Raw genomic sequence first — 21,682 nt, forward strand, 5'->3', positions numbered from 1 at the left:
GGGATCCTGGCTCTGGGGACAGAGCCTGCCCTGGGCTGTGTATCCTTGAGTTGACCCATCACCTGCTAAGAACGTGTGGGCCTCTGACCACAGAGTCAGACCAACTTCAATTTTAGTTCAGACTCACTTGTTCCATGACCTTAAGCAAAGCTCTGCAACTTCACGAGCCTGCTTCCCTCATTCTAATGGGAGGCCACCAGGTAGAAAATGTGTGAGACATAAAGGAGAGATCCCCGTGAACAAAGAGGGCCAGTGTGTTCCCCACAGCACAGAAGCATCAGGCGAGTCCTGTTCACCCACATCTGCCCCGGTGATCACCCTGACCTCTATATTCCTGAGCCCCCCTCCAGCTCACCTTTCTCCTTGTCTGCCTTAATGAACACACTGCCCAATGAGAAGACCACCATAGAGTGAAGGGGGTCGAACCGACCTCAGGTTTCAGAGGGGGGCGCCCTTACCAGGGAAGGAAGTGCCATGGTGGGGGAAGGAAGCTTTTCCAGCCAGAGAACCAGACAGGAGCTCCCACCCCACCCCCCTCCAGAGACCACCTGTGGCTGCCAGCAAGCAGGGCTGTGGAGTCCCTGACTCATTTGTCCCTGGCACAGAGATCATCACAGTATCATCCATGACAATGAGTTAGCAGGCCAGCGGTAGAAACTGGTACTCAAGCCTGTCATAGGTCTTTGGGCAGAGCGGGGTTACCGTGCCTGCCCACTAGTCAGCGTCAAAACCTCTCTGTGTGTACTCATGGAAGAAAGACAGACAGACACATACACAGCGGTGCTGCCTGAAGCATCCAGTGGGAATTCAATAGAACCTTAGGTCCTTCTGAGGAAGAGAGGGGAAGAGAGAGTGAAAGAAACACAGGCGGACGTGACCGAGGACGCCCTCGATGAATATCTAGTGACATTAACTGAACGGAACAACACAAATGAGGTCTGCAGATGACATCGCCATCACCTAGGTGAAATCTCTGCCTCCCAAGGCTTCATTCTCACAGACCCCTACTACACCCTGGATCACAACTCTGGCCTTTGAACAGGGACCGGCAAGCGGAAGTGCTGCTTTCTCACGCCCCACCTGCCCTAGTCCCACGGTGGGTCAGTGGGGAGGTGGGATTAATGCACACACAGGGGACCGGGCCCCCCTGGGGACTGGCAGCTCACTCCCGGGGCTCCAAGAAGGCTGTGAACATCCTACACGGTAAGGTACGTCGTTTCCCTGAAGCAAGGGTTTCCTGTAAAGAGCCACCTGCTGAGTATTTTGAATGCCAGGCTTCCCTGACGGCTCAGATGGTAAGGAATCTGCCGGCTATGTGGGGGACCTGGGTTCAGTCTCTGGGTCAGGAAGATCCCCTGGAGAAGGGAATGGCGACCCACTTCAGCACTCTTGCCTGGAAAATTCCATGGACAGAGGAGGCTGGTGGGCTACAGTCCATGGGGTCACAAAGAGTCGGACACGACTGAGTGATTGACACTTTCACTTTTCATTCAATATCTGCGGTATCATAGAGTGAAAGTGCAAAGCTGTGTCAGTGAGCAGGTGCAGCTGTGTCCCAATAAAACTATTTGTAACAAGCTGGGGATGAGACAGAATTCCTAGAATCAGTGCTCAGACTTTCTCTTCAGTATCTTTTTAATTCTGAACTCTTTGTACAGCCAGCCTGGAGAGGCCCAGTGGGTCATTCTGCATCATGGTGAATTCCCCCTGAAATGGCTACGCTAAGCTTATTGCATTGCAAGGCCCATGTTTTTTTTAAAACTAAAATCATGATGTTTTCAAATTGTTGGAGAAATGGTTTGACACAGGCCCCGAGGTAGCTGGAAAATGTGAATATTCCTCCTCACTGTACCAACCAAACTTGGTGGTTTTCGGTTATTAAAAATAAAAAATACTGCAGATTCACTTTGTTATACAACAGAAACTAATACAACACTAGAAAGCAATTATACTCCAATAATAAAATAAAATTTTTTAAAAAAGAAAAACTACTGCGAACAACAGCAAGTGGAAACCCAAAGATATCTCCCTGGTTGGCTGGGGCTTATTTATTGTCAAGAGCATGCGCACCTTCTGCCCTCTCAGCCAGCGCCTGGCAAGAAGACCTTGTGTCTTGGATTAACATCTGCATCTTCCATGTGGGAGCTCAGCAATGATTTTTCCTTATTATATTTAAGAAATAAAAAGGCTCTGAAAAACGGTCGTTGATGAACTGCGGTGTGGACTTGTCTTCCTTTGTCCTTTGGTGGAGGCTAGGAAATAGTTTCTACATTTTAATTCTTCGTCTCCAGGCCATGTTGTTTTGGTTGCAATGATTCATTCACTGGGGGAAAAAATAGTTCTTTTAAAGGAAATGGATGGTGCCAGCCTAGAGCCACCCACTCTTGCAACCCCAACTCTTGTCAAGCGGGGCCATTCTCAGCACCATCCCTCACATTCTGCAACTTGGGAAAGTTGAAGTGGATGGGTCTACTCTTCACCAAAGCTCTCCCCACCCCTCCTGGCCAGCTGGTTGGGGCCTCACAGAGCTGGACTCCTAGGAAAAACCAAGGAGAACCCCCCACTCAGTGAGGACCCGTGACCCCCCAAGCCTCTCTAAGGTCAAGGCTGAGGATTTATCTGCCTATTAAAATCATGATGCTCCCTTCACGTTTTCCTTTTTCCAAGGGTCTGATGATTCATTATTCAGGGCAACAGTGACATAAACAATGAAGGAATGGAAGGGGAAAGTTAGAAACTTTGTCATTAAGCAAATGTGCAATGACATCGTTCAGTTAGCAAAGACTTTCCGAAAGAGAAAGCACTGCTAAACCTGGATCAAAGGTCATCCTAACATGACATGTGATTCTTGCAACCTTTGGGGACGTCACTGACAATTCCTTTTAGGAGCTCCTTTCTAAAGAGTTCAGACTGCACAGTGTAAACCAGACTTCATGAGAGAATCTGATGGGTGACAGTGTGTGGTCAGGATGTGGACCACAGATGCCTATAAGAATCACCAAGAGGGGAAAGGAGATTTGTGAGTCATGCTCAGAACTGAGTCAGTGAAAGCCTCTGTCGGGAGCTGCCACAGACAAACGGAAATGAATCCACAAACCGCTGCTGCAGCTCTGCACCCCGTCCACCAGACAGTTGGTCCTCACGCTCCTTCGCGCCTGGAAGCGCTTGTCCTAACAGGCTCAAGTTTGCCAAAACAGCACAAGAAAAAGATGTTCTGAAATGAGAAGTCAAATTTGCTTTGAGCACTCAGGCTGTGGAGTTTGAGGTTTGATATCAGGACTTCAACTAAATAATGTTTAATAAAGGTATAGGATGCTTCTGTAACTGTTGCTGTTGTTCAGCTGCTCAGTCGTGTCTGACTCTTTGCAACCCCATGGACTGCAGCACGCCAGGCTTCCCTGTCCTTCACTATCTCCTGGAGCTTGCTCAAACTCATGTCCATTGAGTCGGTGATGCCATCCAACCATCTCATTCTCTGTCATCCCCTTCTCCTCCTGCCCTCAAACTTTCCCAGCATCAGGGTCTTTTCCAATGAGTCAGCTCTGCATCAGGTGGCCAAAGTACTGGAGTCTCAGCATCAGACGTTCCAATGAGGCAGGAAAAACTAGTTTGGAGCTAATAAGACCTAGGTTTGTGTGTCCTCTGGCCTCTGTCCTTCACTCAGCACCGTGGTCCAGACAGAACCTAGGAGTGATGACCTCATCTGTAAATGGGGGATAAGCCCTCACTGTCCTCCTAAGAACACATCAGGACGGCTCATCTGCATTTAGCAGAGAGCAGGCTGGGTGAGAAAGGTGAACTGCCCCCTTTCTAAGGCACAGTGAGCCACAGTGACCTTGGGATGAGGCCAGCATCTTTAGAGCTGCAGGTAACTTACCGGCTGCTGCACACCTGGTTGGCACCGAGTAGCCTTATTGTGCATCGTCTTCCCTTTTCTCCCATCATTGCAATTACTTCATTTTTTTTACAGTTTAAACAGAGAGCACTGCTGTCCCTGGAGAAGGCAATGGTACCCCACTCCAGTACTCTTGCCTGGAAAATCCCATGGATGGAGGAGCCTGGAAGGCTGCAGTCCATGGGGTCGCTGAGGGTCACACACGACTGAGCGACTCCACTTTCACTTTTCACTTTCATGCATTGGAGAAGGAAATGGCAACCCACTTCAGTGTTCTTGCCTGGAGAATCCCAGGGACGGGGGAGCCTGGTGGGCTGCCATCTATGGGGTCGCACAGAGTCGGACACGACTGAAGTGACTTAGCAGCAGCAGCAGCAACTGCCCTCCTGGCAAAGGCAGGGTGCTCCAGCCCACCACCTCTGCTCCGAGCCCAGGGGCCCCACAGAACACTCCCCCGACACTCCCAACTCTACCGTGACTTTCTGTGTTCATTTCACAGGTACCTCGTGAAGTTAGACCATCCCATGCTCCCTCTGTCAGTTCCCAATGTACAACTCAGCTGAGCCCAGTTCCCCAGGGGAAGCAGGTGCTGCCTGGGGCAGGGTTTTCCCCTAGGATGGGGGAAGGAAGGTCCATCCACACCACCTGGACCCCTCTCCCCACCTGATGTGAGAGTCTGGGTTGATCTGGCGCTCATGGTTGGGAAACTGGTCATGGTGACTGATGCCCAGACCTGTCTGTGCTGAAAAAAAAAAAAAAACAGGTGGATGCCTTGAGCTCGGCGGTGTGTCTGCTGTGGGTCATGCTGCTCTTGACATGTTGTCCCCAGGGCCCTGGTCCCACTCAGCAGGGAGCAGCCTCTGATGAAGGAGGTGGTACCACCCTCTAGTGAGCAGCTGGGCTCATAAGACAAAGGACCCATCCCAGGAAGGCCCTGTGGCCACAGTCATGTTTTAGAATGCGCCACAGGCTTTGGTTAGAGGACAGTTTACAATAGGAACCGTGTTGTCCCCTCTTGTGCTGGATGCTGCCCTCCAAATGTCCCCACGGTAAAGCACAGCAATGGGCGGAGTCTCCCTGGGGATCCCCAGCAACATCGTGTACCCTGTCTCTCCAACCCCGGCCACCGCTGTGAAATGTACGCCAGGGTTTGCAGGACAGGTGGGTCGCAGGTAGCCCCTAAATGTCCCAGAAGCTGGCATTTCTCCTTAACACTCACAGATCCTTTGCACAAAGTCTAAAGAAAGGCCTGCCCTCTGGACATGAAGGGAAGATGAGGTCCAGAACAGAAGCAAGCAGTACATCAGGCAGGAAACCCCCAGCAAACCACCTCTCCTCCCTCACCCCAGAGAGGGGACTTGAAGAATCTCTGCTGAGAAGACCCTGCTGTGGGCAGGACAGCCACGGGCTGAGACCCAGTCCTGTTCACCAAGCAAGCGGAACACTGGCAGGTCAGAAATGTCTGGTTTTCACGTGTTTAACAGTCAACCTGGCAGGATTGGAAAGGTCCAGTTTTATACCTTTGGGTATTCATGGTGTAAGTTAATGGTAAGCTAGAGGACCTCCATCCTTACTCACATCCATCCCTGGACAGCAATCTCCGGACGTGACACCAAGCTAGCACAATTCACCCACCAGCCCAACACCCCTCCTGCCTGAGCTCTGAAGCCCAACATGGAGGCGTCAGGGTGTCAGGGTGAAGGTAAGACATGACCCCTCCTCAGGACACTCAGCCAGGGCTCTGGGTGAGAAAGCACAGGCCCAGAACGTTTTGTGAGGCATATTAAAAGATACTTGCTCCTTGGAAGAAAAGCTATGACAAACCTGGACAGCATATTAAAAAGCAGAGACATCACTTTGCTGACAAAGGTCCATCTAGTCAAAGCTATGGTTTTTCCAGTGGTCACGTACAGATGTGAGAGGTGGACCATAAGGAAGGCTGAGCACCAAAGAATTGATGCTTTCGAAGTGTGGTGCCAGAGAAGACTCTTCAGAGTCTCTTGGACAGCAAGGAGATCAAACCAGTTAATCCTAAAGTCAAACCAGTCAAACCAGTCAATCCTGAATATTCATTGGAAGGACTGATGCTGAAGCTGAAGCTTCAATACGTTGGCCACCTGATGGGAAGAGCTGACTCATTGGAGTAGACCCAGGTGCTGGGAAAGGTTGAAGGCAAAAGGAAAAGGGGGTGACAGAGGATGAGATGGTTGGATGGCATCGTCAAGACAAAGGACATGAATTTGAGCAACTCCAGGAGCAAAGGACAGGCAAGCCTGAAGTACTACAGTTTACGGCGTTGCAAAGAGTTGGACATGACTGAACAACAAATGCTGGGTATCTGATACACGAGTTAGTGACGTAAAGTAAGCTTCTGGTTTTCCCATGTCCGCTTATTCGATCATGACGATTCCATTCTACTTTTCTTCCCTGGATGACCCTAAGAGATACCATCCTGTGCCCACAAGCAGCAATGCAGGGACATGCAGCTAAGAATAAAATTATGACAGGCCATCATTAAAAAGTCTACAAGTAACAAATGCTGGAGAGGGCGCCGAGAAAAGGGAACCCTCCTACACGGTTGGTAGGAATGTAAATTCACGCAGCCACTCTGGAAAACAGCATGGAGGTTCCTGAAAACACTAAAAATAGAGCTACCATATGATCCAACAGTCCCACTCCTAGGCATATATCCAGAGAAAATGATAATTCAAAGAGATACATGCCTCCCTATGTTCACTGCCGCACTATTTACAGTCACCAAAGCATGGAAATAACCTAAATGTCCATTAACAGATGAATGGATAAAGAAGATGTGATATAGACACACACACACACATATATATATATATATACACACCCACAATGGAATATGACTGAGTCATCAAGAAGAACGAAATAATGCCATCTGCAGCAACATGGACCTAGAGATTAACATGCTAAGTGAAGTCAGAAAGAGACAGGCAAATATCATATGATATCATATGATATCACCCGGAATCTAAAATACGGCACAGGCGAACTCATCCGCAAAACAGAAACGGGGTCAGACATAGAGAAGAGACTTGTGGTTGCCAGAGGGGGAGAGGGAGGGCTGGACCGGGACATTGGGATTAGCAGACACGAGCTATGACATAAGAACAAGGTCCTTCTGTTCAGCATGGAGAACTCTACTCAATATCCTGTGATAAACCATAATGGAAAATGTGAACAAGAATGTCTATATATGTATACCTGAATCACTTCCCTGTACAGCAGGCATTAAACACATCATAAATCAACTCTACTGCAATAAAATACAATTTGAAAGTGAAACTTTTAGTGGCTCAGTCATGTCAAACTCTCTGCGACCCCATGGACTGCAGCCTGCCCGGCTCCTCTGTCCATGGGATTCTCCAGAGCTCGGCAGCCCTGTGTTTGGGTGCTGGCCCTAGGTCACCTCAGGCCTCGGGTCCTAACTCATTAGACTAACGGAAAACGGGACAACCAGATTAAATCACGTTCCTCTGAAGATTGCCATCTGTACGACTCAGAAAGCTCCTTGCTCCGCCTGGCCCCTCTGGACAGTGCTAAACAGGCTTAGCCTTCTGTAGGCAAATAGGAAAAGTAGGTCAGCTCAGCAACACGGTTCTTGACCGGTGACGAACCAGTGGCGCAAAGGCAGGGCAGCAGTGAGAGAGGGGCGGCGCCTCCCCAGCCCTCCTCTGCCCAGGCCATCCGCTCCCGTGGAAGCTCTGGGCACTGCCCAGGGGGCTCAGACAGCCGTCGGGGACAGACAGAGACTCAGGGAGTGAGGAAACTCAAAGGAAGTGTAGAGAAAGTGGTTCTTGAAAAAAACCAAACTGCAGGAGGAACAACCCACTCCAGTGTTCTTGCCTGGAGAATCCCAGGGACGGGGAGCCTGGTGGGCTGCCGCCTCTGGGGTCGCACAGAGTCGGACATGACTGAAGCGACTTAGCAGCAGCAGCAGCAGCAGGAAGAGAACAGTGTATACCCTGAATTCCCTGCCTTCAAAGACAAAACCGTGGTGGAATAAGCTGCTTCTCTCACAGCTTTGAAGCCCAGGTGCAGGCTTCAGGGGGTCAGGGAGAAGGCAAGACACGACCTCTCCTCAGGACACTCAGCCGGGTCTCGGGATGAGAGAGAGCAGTCCCAGAACATCTTTTGGGAGGCATTGTGCTGGGTACCTGGTATGTCATGGAAGTTCAGGTGAAGCACAAACCACTCACTTCTAAAGGAAACCACCCCTGAACAGTCACTGGAAGGACTGATGCTGAAGCTCCAATACTTTGGCCACCTCTTCACTGATGTGAAGAGCTGACTTATTGGAAAAGACCCTGATGCTGGGAAAGATTGAGGGCAGGAGGAGAAGGGGACGACAGAGGATGAGATAGTTGGATGGCATCACCAACTCCATGGTCATGAGTCTGAGCAAACTCTAGGAGGTGGTGAAGGACAGGAGAACCTGGTGTGCTGCAGTCCACGGGGTCACAAAGAGTCAGACACAACTGAGCGACTGAACAACAACAAAAGCTCCGCTTCTCATTTTCCACGTCAGCTTAATCAATCGTGACTGTCTCATCCTATGCTTTTCCCCTGGATGGCCTTAACAGACACCACCCTGCACCCTGATAAAGTGTCCCCTTTTGACAATGCACAGGAATGCTGCAAGCCATCCATGGAACAGGCTCCCTCCACCCTTCACTGCTGGTAATCACTGGGCACTCACTAGGGTTAAGGATGGACTTGAGTCAGCGGTGCCAAGACCAGCGGGCCCCGAATCCCAGGCCGGAGGGCAGGCCCCGCAGTGTCCCTACGATGCCTTTGTTCAGTGAGGCTGCAGCTGCACAGATGGAAAAGCCACCCCTTTGGCCTCTCGGACTCAGAAGTTGGATGAAGCATCCGACAATGGGAGGGAGGCTCCCCCGAGGCCTGGGTGATCTAACCTACTTCCAGGTCCTGGTGTCTGAAGTCTCAGTACAAACCTGGAGGCTGATGCTGGGGTCCCCAGGCAGGGGGCCAGATCCTGCTCCCCAGGGCTCCCAGGAAGGACAGGGCCCCTAGCTCACCCCAGAAAAAGCTCACTGGTGCTCCTGGAGCAGGAGCAGACCCAAGTCAGCCTGGGGCACCCTGGAAGTTTCCCAGCAGAGCAGTGGCCCTGTGGCCCATGGCGACCAGGTCTGTAAACACAGGTGTGTAAGATGTTGGGCATTGTTTCCCTCATGTTTCATTTCTATAACAGGGGCATCAGGGGTTTTGTCAAGAATATTTTGAGATATGTTCACATCTAAAAACCCACGACTTCGGGAATGTTCGCCTAGACTCTTTCAGCCACGACCTTCTCTGAAAAGTTTTCTCGAGAACAGGGGCCAGAGCATCACTGGGCCTTGACACAGTCCCTCCTCCTCCTCCTCCTGGCCCTCAAGTCTTTGTTCACATGCTTGTTCAGCACATAAGCTGTGCCCTGGCGCCCTTCCCGCCCTCCCTCCAACCAACAGTGAAGATCTGATGCATTCAAAATGCGACTCTGTGGTTTAACTTGCCAAGTGACCGCAGGCAAGCCACTGAGCCTCTCTCTGCTCTGGCTCTCACCTTCACAGGGCAGCTGAGATTTAAGGACATAATAGCTGTCAAACACCTAGATGGGGAGCTGCAGAGTAAAAGGGCAAGGCAGGTTAGCTCAGATGGGTGGGATTATTAGAGCAATCCAGGAAGCCTTCAAAAGGTGCTGGCCCTCATCTCAGTAACAGATGCTAACCACGGACGTCAATTAGCTTCATTGTCAAATTCCAAACATATTTACCAGCTCCCAGGGAACCTGCAAGGCAAGCCCTTTCAAACATCCCTTGCAATCCAAAAGGTTCCCATACAGCGGTATCAGCTTGCATAACAGTATTTTCCCCAAAGAGCAGGTGATAAACAACATTTCTGTGAACTGAATCAGACTTTACGTGTGTGAGTGGCTCTCGGCCCACCCGCTTGAGGACCACGAGTCCCGCCCTTTCTTCCAGACCCTTCTGCAAAGCAAAGCTCATCACCACCTCTTAGTCTCCTTAGCAGACTATCACACACCTGGTTTCCATGAGGCCACAGCTAACAACTTCTAAACTTTGAAATCCTGGGTAAAATGGGAGAAAGTTTGGATACTTTAAAAATTTTTTAATAATTTATTTTATATGTTAAGGGGAGAGTTTTTATATTTATTTATATTATATTTATTTATATTTATATTTTATAGCAAAGGGAGAGTGAAATGCTCTTCAAATCAGTTGACTCTGTTAGTCCAAACCACTCTTCAATGCATTTATTCATCAATGCAGCTTTATCACAAAGCATGTTCCAATTACTTGATTACTTAACTAAGCAATTCAGTATATTTAGTGGTGTTATACTCTTTTTTTTTTTTTTTAGAGGCACTTTTTTTAAATTTTTATTTTATATTGAAGTATGATTGATTTGCAACATTGTATTGGCTTCAGGTGTACAGCCAAGTGATTCAGTTATATATATATACATATATATGTATAAACGTTTTCAAATTCTTTTTCCATGCTGGTGCTATATTCTTATCTTCGCCTGGGTCAGGCAGTCTTCAGTCCTTAGAAATGCTAAATTCTTGAGTCCATGAAAAAAGCTATCAGATTCTTTAGAACGGAACAAAATCATTATTCCAAGGCCACACTCAGATTTGAGAATGTTACAAACATAAACAGAAATACGTTTCATTTTCACAAGCTTGTTTGAGAGAAAAGGAAACCAACCAACAAATGAAACAAAAGGAGATGGTCTAGTTTACATGAAAATATCAAAAAAGCTACCTCATTGTTTTCAGAGGGAGAAGCAGTGCATATTTATAGTAATCCCTTCCTGCTTTCTTTCAGAATGAAAGAGTCAAGATCTTAGGCCATTTTTCATTAGGTAAAATCCAGTTCATTATTGAAAAGGGGGTGGCAGAGGATGGGATGGTTAGATAGCATCACTGACTCAATGGACGTGAATTTGAGCAAACTCCGAGGAAGACCTGGGTTCAGTTTCTGGGTTGGGAAGATCCCCTGGAGAAAGGAATGGCTACCCACTCCAGTATTCTTGCTTGAAGAATTCCATGGACAGAGGAGCCTGGCAGGCTACAGTCCATGGGATCGCAGAGTTGGACACGACTGAGTGACTAACACTTTTTCTTTCCAGGAGATAGAGGACAGAGGAGCCTGCTGTACTGCAGTCTGTGGGGTCCCAAAGAGTCAGGCACGACTGAGTGACTGAACAACAAATATAAGTATTCATATATACAACTATAAAAAAAATAAATCTTTCTGAACTGTTTCTTCTAGAAATATTGTCTCTTTTTTTACCTATACTCACTGAATTACTCATTCAAAATTTTTTCTTCCTTCACATGATTTCAACTGTTTCCTCTGCCGTGCTCCAGAGTAGAAGTCAAGTTCATGTCTATGTCAGAATTACAGGCCAGCTCACACCTAGTCAAATTCATGTCTATGTCAGGCCAGCTCACACTGGTAGTCTGTTCCTAGCCCTGCGCATGCTAACATTGTGAGGCCATGAAAAATTAACAACAACAAAGCCTTTCTCAGCTACGATTTTAACAATGTGTGGCTGTGTGTGTGTGTGTGTGTGTGTGTGCCCACACCCACGTGCTCAGAAGTGCTGCATGGCAACACGATCAGGCGGCAGCACTGAAGGATCTATAGCACCGCGAGACCAAGAATCCCAGGGGCAGGAAGAACACGTCCGTATCAGAGGTAGGATTCTGATGAGCTGTACAAAGCACCTGCTTTCCTCTTTCTGTCATCTCTTATCTTGGCTGCAGAAAAACAGATGCAACCAAGGCAATGAAGGAATGTTCTGTCTTCCTGAGGTACTGTTTGCTTTCTGATAAGCTCCTAAGTGCCCTCATATGCCCACAGGGAGAAGTCGAGAGCGTGACAAGGATTTAGAGAGGCAGGAACTGAATCCGGGAAGAAGAGACTCATGGAAACTTTAAAATACTGAAAAACATCATGTGTCTGCACACATGCTCAGTTGGGTCCGAATCTTTGCAACCCCGTGTGAAATGGAGCAGGACCCTGGGGAACCCACCTAGGGAGGAATCCACCATGCCCCCACCCCCATGTTCCCAGCCTGCCTTTTGTCCGTGGAAAACTTTAGTCGAATAATAAGTTTAATCAGAGAAATGAGAACATACAAAGAAAAATAGTAAAAGGAGCCCAAATAATCATAATGTAGTCATTAAGCATCGTCCAGGAGTTCCTTGACTTCTCAAGGGCTCAGTTCCTTCTCAAGGGCTATAGATAATATTCGTAGCCATATGCTGTGAGCTGTCTTACAGAGACTGAAACCCCAGGTGGGAGAAATTAACTGCATGATGACCAGACTGTACCCATGACACAAGCTGCCACAATTTGGGGAAATGACCTCAAAGCAATGGGAACAAATGGACCGGAACTGAAGATTAACTGTACTTAAAACAACTAAGATGACACTGGTCAAACCACCGATGACCAATTTGGAGATGAATGTCAGAGCTGACTGTGCTGTTTCTGCATGTAGTTCCCCCGACCCCAACCTCTGTCTGTAAAATCTCCTGCCCGACTGGTTGCCAGTGGTGGGGGGAAGTTGGCCTTTGGACAGATGTCTGCCACCCCTCCCCACCAGTGGTCAGCATCTGAAAATAAAGCAAATTTCCTTTCCATCAACCTGGCCTGTTAATTGGCTTTTGGGCAGCAAGCAGCTGACTCACACACACCTTTTGGTAACACACGGACTGTAGCCTGCCGGGCTCCACTGTCCATGGCATTCTTCAGGCAAGAATATTGGAGCAGGTTTCCATTTTCTACTCCAGGGAATCTTCCTGACCCAGGGATCGAATCTCTTGAGTCTCCTGCATTGGAAGGTGGATTCTTTACCACTGAGCCACCAAGGAAGCCTGAAAAATATCATGGTTTTACTCAAAAGCTTCCCCGGTGGCTTAGACGGTAGAGTGTCTGCTTGCAATGCAGGAGACCTGGGTTCAATCCCTGGGTCAGGAAGATCCCCTGCAGAAGGAAATGGCACCCCACTCCAGTACTCTTGCCTGGAAAATCCCATGGAAGTAGGAGCCTGGTGGGCTATAGTCCTGGGGGTCACAAAGAGTCGGACACAACTGAGTGACTTCTCTTTACTCAAAAGCAAGCATCCTGAAAGATGCCCTATGGGACTGTAGCCAGAGCTGGCTTGGAATCCAGAACCAGGGTCAAGCTCTCTCAAGTGCCTGCCTGTTTTAGGGGGACCTGGAGAGGGGGAAGGATGAGCAGAGAGGAGTCTGGAGTAGGGGGGTTCCCATGGAACCAGGGGCTGCCCTCTGCCTCCCACAAACCACAAAACGCTGAGGGCTGCATCCACCCTCCAGGGCTACACAGGAAGACTGCTCGGTGTGGGAGGGCCTCCTCAGTCAGTGGGCACGTGGAACCAAGAGGCTTCTGTGGACTCTGGGGTCGGCTCCGTCACCCACAGGCTGGATGACCTCAGGCAACCTCCTGCTTTTCTTTCCAACTGTGGTTCCTTCCTTTGGCAGAATAAGAAATAACTTTGTAATAGAATACTGTATAAAATGCGGTCTTCTCCATGGAGACAACCTAAATATCCACTGACAGACGAATAAAGGAGAGTGGTGTATACAGATGATGTGGGTTTTCTTGAATGAACTTTTTGGCCAACACTCCACCCCCCTACACACACACACACACACACACACACACACACAAGTGGAATATTACTCAGCCGTAAAGAGAGTGAAATAATGCTATATGCAGCAACATAGACGGCCCTAGAGATCATACTAAGTCAAAGACAAATAAGATAATCACTTCTATGTGTAATCTGAAATATGACACAAACAAACTTATCTGTGAAACAGAAAGAGACTCACAGACACAGAACAGACTTGTGGCTGCCAAGGGGGCAGTGGCGGTAGGGGAGGGGCGGATGGGGAGCTCAAGATTAGCAGATGCAAACTAGTATATACAGAATGGATAAATAACAAGGTCCTACTGCACAGCACAGGGGACTCTCTTCAATATTCTGTGATAAACCAGAGCGGCAAAGAATATAAAAAAGTGTGTGTGTAAATAAAACTGTGGACTACAAGGAGATCAAATCAGTCCATCCTAAAGGAAATCAACCCTGAATATTCATTGGAAGGACTGATGCTGAAGCTGAAGCTCTAGTATGTTGGCCACCTGACGTGAAGAGCCAACTCACTGGAAAAGACCCTGATGCTGGGAAAGATTGAGAGCAGGAGGAGAAGGGGACGACAGAGGATGAGATGGTGGGATGACATCACTGACTCAATGGACAAGAGTTTGAGCAAACTCTGGGATATGGTGAAAGACAGGGAAGCCTGGCATGCTGCAGTCCATGGGGTCACAAAGAGTCAGACATGACTTAGGGACCAAACAACGACAAACTGAAGTGATCAACATTTAAAGTCAACTATAATCACTGCACGGAGAAGGCAATGGCACCCCACTCCAGTACTTTTGCCTAGAAAATCCCATGGACAGAGGAGTCTGGTAGGCTGCAGTCCATGGGGTTGCTAGAGTCGGACACAACTGAGTGACTTCACTTTCACTTTTCACTTTCATGCATTGGAGAAGGAAATGGCAACCCACTCCAGTGTTCTTGCCCGGAGAATCCCAGGGACAGGAAGCCTGGTGGGCTGCAGTCTATGGGGTTGCACAGAGTCGGACACGACTAAAGTGACGCAGCAGCAGCAGCATAATCACTGCAGATGGTGAAGGCAGCCATGAAATTAAAAGACGCTTACTCCTTGGAAGGAAAGTTATGACCAACCTAGGCAGCATATTCAAAAGCAGAGACATTACTTTGCCAACAAAGGTTTCGTGCTAGTCTGCTCTGCTTTTAACTGTGCACATAAATCCTTAAGACTCTGGGACAGGGGGTGCCTGGAGCTCAGGTCTGTGGCTCTCTGCCGGTGAGTCAGACGTAGTTCAGAGGCCTGCCCTCTGGTCTGTCAGATGCCGATGCTGTCAGCGGCAAGGACGGGGCCGTGAACCCAGTCTGCCCCTGGGATCCCATTTGCGCCACCTGTAACCAAGTGTGCCAGTGGTCTGGCATCAACCCCGTCACCTTGGACTATATCTGGACCCAGTGGGTCTCGGTCTGGACTAGGATTGAACAAAATTAACCCATCTGTCTGAAATGTATTAATAATATTGAAGAGGTAAAGTAGCAAGGGGCTTCCCTAGGGGCTCAATGGTAAGTAATCTGCCTGCCAAGCAGGAGGAGTGGGTTTGATCCCTGAGTTCCGAAGACCTCCTGGAGGAGGAAATGGCAACCCTCTCCTAACCCTATAATACTCCAATATTCTTAACTGGGAAATCCCATGGACAGAGGAGCCTGGCAGGCTACAGTTCATGGGGTTGCAATGGATTCTTCAGGCAAGAATACTGGAGTGGGTTGCCATGCCCTCCTCCAGGGGATCAAACCCATGTCTCTTATGTCTCCTGCATTGGCAGGCAGGTTCTTTACCACGAGCGCCACCTTCACAAGATAAAATGATAAAAAAGCAGGGACTTCCCTGGTGGTTCAGCAGTTAAGAGTCCAAGATTCCACACTGCAGGGGGCACAGGTTCGATCCCTGGTCAGGGAACCAAGATCTCACATGACCTACAGCTTGGCTCAAAAAATAAATTAATTAAATCAAAAACAAGAAAAAGCAGTCCAAAATGCTTTATAAATCAAGGTCTATAGCAGTGCTTCTCAGATGCCCATGGACACCCACATCACCTGAAATCTTGTTAAAGTGCAATTCTGAGCAGGTAGGTCTGGGTGGGGCTGAGGTTCTATATTTCTAAGCAGCGCCCCATGGTATGAAGCTGCAGGTGTATGAAGATTGCTGGGCATGAGTGGTGGGAGGGATGCTAAGTGTCACCTGCTTCTACCAAAAGCAGGCGGACACCAGGGCTCCTTGGTCTGGGACCCCAGGCTGTGCCTCAGACCGATGGTATTAACATTAATTGGCCTCTGGGGCTGGGCCCTGCCTGACCCTACCATGCCTTCCCCTGGAAGGGGTGATTCCCATGCACCCAGAACCACTGCTAGGGGAGAACCCCTGCTCTGGAGCCTGAATGCCACCCACAGCATCCCAGCCAGTGCCGTCCATCTCCATGGAAACAGGATGCACTACTCTCTCTGGCAGCCTCTGCTAGATCCTGTTAGTTGAACTTACTAGAAAATTCTTCCTGTTAAGCCAAAATACCTGTCCCCTCAAGCCCCGGGCCTTCTATTCATTAATTCTAAGTGTTCAAGAGCAACACAGAATGACAGCCCTCAGATCAGACTATTATGTTTTAAATTGAGCTGAAATTCACTTAACTTCATTTACACATGATCCACAACATTGTGAACATTTCAATATCATCAAAGAGGCAAATTATTCCTCTCTACCCATATGTGCCCCAGAGATATTTTCTATTGACTTCCACAAAAAGATTTAGAGGGCATTTTTCCTCTAAATAATTCACAATCCCTTCCTTTAAAAAAAAAATCAGTGGTGAGCATTTAAAACCCAGGTTACATCATTTGAACTCAGAAAATTTTCAAACAAGTAAACACTTACAGATGGGTATCAACGAGGATCAACAAAAATCAACACCAACAACATTAGCAAAGATTTCTCGCAAACAAAGCGAGGCAGTTACCTTGACACTGTTGGTAGATCACTGAAGGAGCCTAATGCACATTTCGGATGATGTTTAAAGCCACGTGATCATTAAAGAAGAAATGAAGCAGCCAAATCTGTTCCTTTCTTCTTTTTACAGTTTTACAGGTAGCTTTTTTTTTTTTTTTCCCCAGTAGCTGGTGGCTGTGGATCTTTCTCTTATTTTCACCCAAAGTTGGAAAGATGAGCTACTAGTTTTCTGGGTTCTTAGCTGTTTTCAAAGCATGCCCATTTTGTCACAGGTGACCCCATCTCCTCTCGGCCTGCAGAGCACTTGAGCAGGCATGAATATCAGGAAAACTGCCTCTCTTGCTCCCATCTCCTAGCTGAGCTCCTGGGTAGTCCTCTAGAGTCTCTCTTCCTCCTGCTCAGCCTTCCTTAGCATCTGGAGTCCAATGGCCACTGACCCCTGCACAGCCACTTGCTCTCAACTGGTTCCTGAAGACGGTCCTCTGGGGATCCCCATCTCAGCTGCTGTCAGAGAACCTTCCGTGGATGCCATGTAACTCTGAATCATTACCACATTTTGCAATCTGTGTAGGAGTCCAGAGGGCCCTCAACGCACAGCGTTTCTGGGCTTGACTGTACCACCGGTTAACTGACAAATTCTGAAGTCCCCTGGCTGTAAGAGTTTTCACATTTCTCTGGCTTTCAGCCACATTTAATAAACCCATTTTCCTTGGTCTCTGGTATTGTCCCAAGGCTCTTCCATGGTGGTTTATGGAGTAAAATCAGGAGGGTCCATCTACTGAAGATGAAGTTGAATTTAAGTAAATTGAAGGCACTCCCTAAGACATGTTGGAAAGATGCGGAACCAAGGCTCATGACATAGTCACCCCTGAAGGCTGGAGCGATGGTCACAGGGTGCAGAAGCGTCAGGAGACGGGGCTGTGGGGCTATGTGAAGTGGTGAGATGGTGCCTGTAGCTGTTCTCGAATGAGAAGCTGGGAAGGCTTGGGGCTGCAGGGCCCCTCCCAGGGCCAGGGAGGCTGATGGCTTTTTGCGGGCCAGCCCTTGCGAAGCTCAGCTGTGTAGGAGAACAACCCTCAGAGCCAAACTGGTCCAGAAAGTTTTCTCGTTTTATCCCTTTTATATGGAGCAATTCCCACAGTGATCGCACACCTTCCTGGGGGCCTCCGAGGAACAAAGTGAACATACCTGTGACCTCCACCTGGCGGCCCAGGGTCGTCAAGATGATTGTGACAAGGGATATTCTGGGAGCAGGCTCCTGGCTGGTGACTGAGTACAAAGTCAAGTGTCCCTGGAACTCCAAGCCTCTTTATTCTGCCATCAGCTTCTCTGGCCCCTGGGCCCCCTGCCCACCTTCGCACCACTTGTTCCCTGAGCAGGTGACCGCTTCCTCCGATGCTAAGATCTCCGCCTGCCGGAGGAGCCCAGCAGGTGGCCCCGGGATCTGGCTGTGTGTTCCAGATGGTAAAGAATCTGCCTGCAATGCAGGAGACCCGAGTTTGAGCCCTGGGTCTGGAAGATCTCCTGGAGAAGGAAATGGCAACCCACTCCAGTATTCTTGCCTGGAGAATCCCACGGACAGAGGAGCCTGGCAGCTACAGCCCATGGTGTTACCAAGAGTTGGACATGACTGAAGCGACTAACGCACTTCCAGGCAGGTGAGGCGGCCAAGGAGATGGATGTCAGGGCTGAGACCTGAGCTGGGCCAAGGAGCCCACAGGCCGCCTCCACCCCAGTAACCACCCTCCACTCCCAACCTCTCCTGCCCCACCCACCACCCATCGGCTTCCCATTTAAGCTCTTTACTCATTACCACTGATGAAAGCTGTGATTCCCAGATCTCCCTTGGCAGTGGAACTAGCTGGAGAGCCACTAAAATACAGAGTCCCGGGTCCCTGAGAGATTCTGAGCCTCATCAGGGAGCCAGGTTCGGAAGGAAGAGGCCAGGCCAATACCTGATTCCATGTGTTCCGAGGACTCAGCAGAAGGGAGGGAAGCAGAGACCTCCACTGACCACGTGTCCAGAGCAGTGGAGACACCCCTAATGGCCGGCCTGGGGCCACGTACTTCTCCAGGCAGCACATTCTGGTCCGGCAAAAATGGCACCAGCCACGTGCATGCATGCTCAGCCCTGTCAGTCATGTCTGACTCTTTGCAAGCCCATGACTGTAGCCCTCCAGGCTCCCCTGTCCATGGGATTCTCCAGGCAAGAATACTGGAGTGGGTTGCCATTCCCCCCTCCAGGGGATCTTTTGGTTCAAAAACTTCCACTGTACCAACTGTCCTGGTGAAATGCTGAAAAGCGCACCTGTGGCTCCAGTATGTCACTACAAGGACCAGATACCCAGACGCTATCAGTGGACTGGCGATGCCCAGCTGACCCCAAAGGAGGCCTCTCCCCCCTGAGGTCAGCATCCCTCAGCCAGGCCCACTCTGATTCCATCACACACAACAATTAGTATGGCATATGCAGAGAAAGGCAAGTAATTCGATTCACCGGAGTGTCATGGGAAAACAGGATTTATAGCATCACTGATGCTAAAAATAGCTCGAGCGCCCTCACTCCTGAACTTTCTGCACTTCCATGGTTTTAGCCTGTCTCCATTTCCTTCTGTGGTAACCTCATGCGGTGTGAAATGTGTTTTCTGCGGTATTTGATTCCAGGTGGGTGTTTTTTCCTGCATCCATCTTCCTTTGTGTTACTTCAAGGGAAAAACAGCCCTGGGAGAGCTTTTGTGCCGTCTGCTATTGTTCTGTATTTAAGTAAAAAAAAAGTACATGCTGCTAAGACCAAGCCAACTGGCAAATTCCCTAAGCTTTAAATCTTTGTTAAAAATGCCAAAGTAAGTGACCCCCGGTCTATAAGGCCAGCAGAACACAGCCCTGCCCACACTTCCAAGTCTCAACAAGTGTAGACCCTTCCAGGGGTCCCACAGGCCTGAGTCTGTCCAGCCTCGAGAAAGGGGCTACCCCTGGTCACCCTTCTGAGAACCCACATAATGAGGTTTCGTAACCACACCTGCACGATCCCCCCAATGTCGAGGGTGTGTGATCTCAAGCTTTCTTTCCAATTGCGGTAAAATGTACATAACATGGGGCTTCCCTGGTGGCTCAGCAGGTAAAGAGTCCGCTTGCAGTGCAGGAGGCACAGAAGATGTGGGTTCGATCCCTGGGTCGAGAAGACCCCCTGGAGGAGGGCACGGCAGCCCACTCCAGCATTCTTGCCTGGAGAATCCCCATGGACAGAGGCTACAGTCCACAGGGTTGCAAAGAGTCAGGTCAGATACAACTGAAGTGACTGAGGATGCACGCACACATACATAACATAAAATGTACCATCTTAACCTCCAAGTGCACACTTCAGCGGCATTAAACACATTCACAATGCTGCGTCACTATCACCACCAACCATCTCCAGAATTTTTTCAGCACCCAGAGCTGAAACTCTGTAGCCATTAAACACGAATTCTCCACCCTTCCCCCCAGCAGCCTCGGGCAGCCGCCGTTGTATCTTCTGTCTCTGCGAATCTGACAAACTCAGGAACCTCCCAGAAGTGGGATTCTGCAACACTGTCCTGCTGCATCTGGTTTCTCTCACTCAGCACAACGTCTTCCGAGTTCATCTGTGCTGCAGCACGTGTCAGAACTTCCCTCCTTTTCATGGCTGCGTAACATTCCCACACAGGCAGACATAAAGAAGAGACTTTTGGACTCAGAGGGAGAAGGAGAGGGCGGGATGATTTGAGAGAATAGCATTGAAACATAAGCATTACCCACGTGAAACAGATAGCCAGTGAGAGTTTGATGTATGACCCAGGGCACCAAAGCCAGTGCCCTGCGGCAACCTGGAGGAATACCGTGGGTAGGGAAGTCTCGGGGGGGTTCAGGTGGAGGGGACACATGTATACCTATGGCGGATTCATGTGATGGATGGCAAAAACCGTCACAATATTGCAATAATCCTCCAATTAAAATAAATAAATTTAAAAAACATTCCATGTATCTGACACACGTGCTTAAGTTTTTGATTCTACAAATGATGAAAATAATTCTTTTCAACCTGCCAACATATCTAGGATTCCATACTCAGTCTCAATAGCTACAATTTTAATAGACAACTTATCCAGCAGAAGGCTCCCCACACAGTCACAAGGGTCCATCCACTCCACCCCCATTCCCCCTCCCTGGGGCCATGGCCTGGAACCTGGTATTAGAGCAACTAAAATTCTAGATTAGGAGCCAGTCTGTGGTTCTGGGCATTCTCTGCCTTGACCACACCACAGGACTGTGAGAAAGCTTGCAGAAAACTGATATCTTACTTTATTTTTATCTTTGAAGATTGTGATTGCTGCATAAGAATTCCCAGTTTCCCGGTGAAGCAGAGACCATGTCTCCAGCCTGGGTGAGGCAAAGTGGAAGACGATGTCCACATCCTCCTTGGGCCGAGCAGCTGGACGGTGGATATGGCATCTGTGGCAGACCAGATGGCAACCCTCGGCCTTCACAGAACGCCAATTAATTGTATACGGTTCTACGCCCAGACATCTTGGACCACCCTCTGCTAAAGTCAACTAAAACAAAGGATAAAAGAAGGATTAAAGAACATACCAGAATTATCACTGAGCCGATAAGACAACAGGAGTCTGTGCAGACCAAACACACAGTGGAGGCAGGGGTCCTGGGAGTAAATGAGGCTGAAGCTAGGTTCTCCCAGGAGGCGAACCCCGGCGACGTGGAGCATTGATGCGATGCCGTGCAGGTCAAGACAGAAGGACAGCAGCACCCTGTCTATGTTGGGACCCACCAGGAGACCCTTACGTGAAGCTTGATCTCAAAGCAGGGCTCTAATCCACATGGATGGGAACAAGAGGGATTACACAGCATGGACAAGAAGGCTTCCTTTTTCAGCACCAAGGAGAAAAATAATCTCCCCCAAAGAGTCATAACCAGGAGACGGCCTTCAAACAGATTTCAGGCCCTGTGTGGTTTGAAAATCCCCAAGAGAGAATTTCAAGTAGTTTCGAGTTGACGGGACTCATGTGCCGAGTACAACAAACACAAATCCTCTTCAGAGGAAAGTAGCT

The 21,682-nt window shown here is 49.0% G+C and overlaps 1 protein-coding gene across 3 annotated transcripts in view; it reads right to left on the reverse strand.

Annotated features, from left to right (window-relative positions):
• Positions 1–21,682, reverse strand: part of NPAS2 (neuronal PAS domain protein 2) — a 199,085-nt gene that overhangs the window by 129,712 nt on the left and 47,691 nt on the right. Inside the window, exon 1 of one of the 3 annotated variants that reach the window (XM_070379949.1) lies at positions 21,207–21,555. The exons of the other annotated variants lie outside the window; for them this stretch is intronic. The gene's annotated coding sequence lies outside the window, so the exon portion shown is untranslated. Of the gene's footprint in view, positions 1–21,206; positions 21,556–21,682 lie in introns of those variants that run through there. 3 annotated transcript variants of the gene reach the window in all.

This window comes from Bos mutus, chromosome 11 (assembly GCF_027580195.1).
Source record: "Bos mutus isolate GX-2022 chromosome 11, NWIPB_WYAK_1.1, whole genome shotgun sequence".
Lineage (NCBI taxonomy): Eukaryota > Metazoa > Chordata > Mammalia > Artiodactyla > Bovidae > Bos > Bos mutus.